The sequence below is a fragment of the Limulus polyphemus genome, unplaced genomic scaffold (genome assembly GCF_000517525.1).
Source record: "Limulus polyphemus unplaced genomic scaffold, Limulus_polyphemus-2.1.2 Scaffold1316, whole genome shotgun sequence".
Lineage (NCBI taxonomy): Eukaryota > Metazoa > Arthropoda > Merostomata > Xiphosura > Limulidae > Limulus > Limulus polyphemus.
Window position 1 is genome coordinate 268,249 of NW_013666926.1, and position 4,725 is coordinate 272,973.

Genomic DNA, 4,725 nt, shown 5'->3' on the forward strand with positions numbered 1-4,725 from the left:
GTTTATTGTTTTCGTATTCTATGGTAAATTTGATGTTAGGATGAATGGAATTTATGTATTCCAAGAAAGTTAGTATGTGTTCTGTAGAAGTGAGACCAGCAAAAGTGTCATCGATATATCTGTACCAGTATAGTGGGGGATGAAGCGCAGAATGTATGGCTTGTGTTTCGATCTGGGTCATAAATATATTAGCAAGAATGGGCAAAACAGGATTGCCTGTACTTAAACCATCTATTTGAAGGAAATGTTCATTGTTGAAAATGAAGTTGGTTTTAGTTGTTGTAAATTCTAAGAGAGAAGCAAAAAGTGTGCTGGGGATTTGAATTAACTAGTTGGGGTCATTAATGTAGAAGTCAAGTGCAATATTGCAAGCTTCATTGGCGGGGACTTTGGTGAAGAGTGACACAACATCAAAACTAGCCACTGAGGCTTTCGAATTTAGCTGGTCTAGTGTATATTTGAAATTGAAGGCATCTTTAAAAAATGAACCTGCAGACGTTACATATGGTGTGAGAGCCCTGGCTATGTATTTACCAAGATTGTAGTTGAAGGAAACATAAGTGGACAGTATAAGTCTTAGGGAGCATTCTGTTTGTGTGATTTAGGAATGCCATAGAGTTGTGGTGTGCGTGAATCGGTTTTACATAGATAAAAATAAAGATTAAAAACACAGTAATTTTAAACAAAGAACCAATCATAAGCAAACAAAAAATCAAGGAATCAATCTTAATTGAACAAAACAACCCTACTCTAAACCAACACCCTGGGGTGCCTAGATATCTCTTCTAAGTCATGCAACAGTATATGGTCATGTGACCTCTTTGTTCTATACTGTATATATATATATATCTGTGTCAGTGTAAACTACTTGTACCTGATGATAACAAAACTGTGTTGAAATGTAGTACATTTGCTGTTATATTAAACTTATATTAAAGTTTTTCTTCATTATTAGACTCAAAGTGGGTTCCTCATCATCGAACAAATTTGAATTTTTATTTCTTAGCATTTCCTTTGAAGAAGTACTATTTTTATCCACTTTAGGAAAGCAACCAGAAAAAAAAATGTATATATATATATATATATGTATATAAAATAAAAAGATTTACAACCAATCAAAGTTTCTACAAGAGGGGACCCTTATGCGAGTGCCATCACAGCAGAACTGACTTCTGATGCATGCTAACTCTAACAAGATGCATTTGTGTTGGCAGCAGTGACTAAAGATACCTTTGTATGCATATATGCATCCAATGGCAGTGAAAGTGTTAATTAAAATACTTTATTATCAATGTATACAAATAAAAATAGCATCAAAATGTAGTTAATGATAGTTTGAGTTTAAAAGCAATTCAAATATTTTTTTTTAGAATTAAGAAATTTAAACTTATATAAACTCCCCTTGTATGTGTATTGTGACATTTGTTCACTCCAACTTAAACATCCCGTATTTTTTGTCACCCGTCTCTGATGTGCTGACTTTAATGTAAATTAATCTTTAAAGCACAGATATTACTAGGGCATTGTCTATTTTTTATAGCCTTTGTGTTCAGAGGTATAAACTAGATATCTTTATCACAAATTCCCAGTAATTCTCTCTGTTTGATTTACATCATTGATAACCAATAGAAAGCCAATGTATTAGTTTACAAAATGATATATGATACTGTTTTGTTCTCAGTAGAGATTTATAGTTATTTCACATATAACTTGAAAGTTGCCATTGCCGAGTTTGGATTGAATAGCTAATAGAATTATTTTAAAGCACTTTTGCCTTAGTTAGAAAGCCAGTTAAATTATAATAGTTATAAGACTGGTTTGTGTATGTTAATGTCTTTTTAAGTGCATACTTGAAATAAATAAATAAATAATTATTTAATGTACTAGTACCATTGTTGCAAAAAGTAGACTTTAAGTTTCATTGGCAGTCAAACACCAAATAACAAAATGACCAAAAAAAAGTCCTAAATATATTGTTTTTTGTTTTTTATTTTATTTTTAAACATATCTAAAAAGTAGAAAATTAGAAACTTATTAGGTTAGATAAGATTAGATTAGATAATATAATTAAAAAAGCTATAAAAAATTTATCCATAGTTTGTATTGCAGAATTATTATTCAGGTAAGGTTCAAAGGGCAATAAAAAATGAAATGAAATAGAAATTGATGCAGACTGTTATGAGCTTTAAGTTATTTAAGATAAACGATTGTAATTTTCTGTTACAATTTTCAGTCATTCTAGAAAGAAAAAAAGTAATTTAGATTTATTCCTTATTTTTTCGTAGTGGTTACAAGGTTAGTCAAATATACTGAGTTTATATAGAGTTGGGGTAGGAAAAAAAAGTTTGATATTCATTTAGGTGGTTTTACAAATTATGCAGATAAAATTTGAAAACTCTAACCTTAACATGAAAATTGCCTTGCACTTGGATTAGTAAGTACTCTGACTCCACATATTCTTGGACAAATTGTTAGTAAAAATACTTAATCAAACATTCTGGTTTTTTGTATACAAAGACTTGTGATGTTTATAAGCTTGCCAAAACTTGTGAAGATACATGTACCACAATAAATGTTTTAGTCTAGATATTTTCATGATTATCTGTGTTTACAAGATTGGTAAAAATCACTGAGCCCTTATGGAAAAAGTTTTGTATTTTCAGATTGTATCCATGGTACAGCTACATTTCCTTTTAACCATGTTATGATTCTTATAATTGTGTGGGTCACAACAATATTTAAATGTTAAAGCTCTAATATTGAACACAAATACAAATAAGAAAGAAATTAAATATCCTTCAATCACCTGTGTCACTCGATTCCATAAGAAACCCTTTGTATTAGTTGTCCTTTCTAACAGAAATGCTGAATATTTTTATTGCAATTTGTTTATGAAATAAACATTCAGAGAAAGTTTAGTATCTTCTAATTTATGTTTTAGTAGATTTATTGTTCTTTAAAAAAGTGTTTATTTCACTGCCATTACCTTTACTTTACAAGTAAATTATTTTCAGGTACCAAGTTCTAACCTGTAAGTTAAGGCTTTAAACTTATAGACCTTTAAAGAACAAGTGTTCTCAGAAACCCAAATTAAACCATTTCTTTTGTGCTTTTTTTTTTCAGGACTTTATGATAAAAAGTACATATTACTGATATTAACTGCTTTTCAAAGACTATTTTTTTAAAAACCTTCTAAATAGTTCTGATTGCTTTTCTTCAACATTTCACTAGTTAGAAAATTTGTGAAAATTATAGAGGAAATTTTTTAATTTCTTGTGATAAAATTTATTATCAAATTTACTTAGAATAGTGAAATGTATATTAACTCCTTTAAGAGAAAATGTGATACAACTGAATTATGTGGATAAATATTTATACATAAGTGAAAAGTTCTTTCAGCATATTTTTTTAAATATTCTAACCTAAGTTTAATCTTTGTTTTTATCATTAATAACATATTCCTAGGTTAAGAGAGTTTGTGCTTTATCTGGTAACTTTGAATTCCCTAACATTTGTCCAAAATTAAATACTAGATTAAGTTTACCACTGCAGTTTCTCCAATTTCATTTTAATTTAATTTAGTTACAAAGTGCACTGTATAAATGATGTTAAGGAATTATTTTTGTATTTAGCCTTCAGTTGGTAAATGTTCAAGCTTCTGTGGAAAGATATTGGCCATGTTATATTTAATCCATTATTTTTTTACTCTAATACTAACTGTATTAGCCTTGGTCAATTAACAATTTTGTAACTACCACATAACAAAAAGTACAAAATATGTGTAAATTTCCTCCTCCTTTTCTTTACAGTGACAGAATATTGTCACATAGAATAGTTTAATTTCATGTAAACTTGAAACTGGCATCAGTAAGCTGTCAGTTATGTGCATTTTATTACAAAATTGCACAATAAGAAACAAGAGTTCAATAAACTAGAATTGCATAGCAACAACGTTAAAGTGGCAAGTAGGTCCATGCATTCCAACACAATCTTTTTCTTTTCATTCCCACACCAGTAGGTCAAAGATGCTCCCAAAACATTAGATAGTAACATTTGAAAGTTCAGTACATAACTGTAAATTGTCATCAATATTAATCATATTTTCCATACTAAAATATGATTGTGACAGCTTTATATGTATCCTTTTTGTGTTTTGTTTCTGTTGTTGTTTGGAATTCATTTGATTAAGGTTTCCAGATTCTTTTGTGACCGTTTCCACTTGTAGGTCTGTGCTGCCTATAACAACAGTTACAACTCTTGCTGAATTTGTTGTTGCAGTGATGTCTGAAGTATCTGATCAATTGAGCTTTTTCATACTGTGTTTTGATATGGTTTTACCTCACTTCACACAAAATTATCTCAATATTCATCTCCCTCTAAGCATTGCAAAGGAAACTTTTCATGACCAGCGTACCAGTCTACACAGTGTGGTCACAAGTAAATAGACACTACCTTTTCAGAAAAAAAACAAAGTGAAGTTTTTGGTGTTGCATAACAAGACAAATATAAGATGTACAGAACAAAAAAAAATTCAAAATCATAAACCAACAAAAGTGTAATTGTGCTGTTTGTTTTTCCAAAGTAGTTAGTAGTACTTTATTAACTTGCTGTATATATATATATACACACACACAGCATGGTCACAAGTAAACAGACACCACCTTTTCAGAAACAAAAAAAAAATTTCAGTCATATTCACATGAATTGATATATTTATAATTTAAT

The 4,725-nt window shown here is 29.5% G+C and overlaps 1 protein-coding gene and 1 long non-coding RNA gene across 5 annotated transcripts in view; both read left to right on the plus strand.

The window, feature by feature from the left end:
- Positions 1-4,725, plus strand: part of LOC106463068 (polyribonucleotide 5'-hydroxyl-kinase Clp1-like) — a 199,043-nt gene that overhangs the window by 157,456 nt on the left and 36,862 nt on the right. The window lies entirely within an intron of this gene.
- LOC111086677 overlaps positions 118-4,725 on the plus strand; it is a 16,078-nt gene continuing 11,470 nt past the window's right edge. The window contains exon 1 of the long non-coding RNA XR_002611406.1: positions 118-269. This is a non-coding gene — a long non-coding RNA (uncharacterized LOC111086677). The remainder of the gene's footprint in view (positions 270-4,725) is intronic.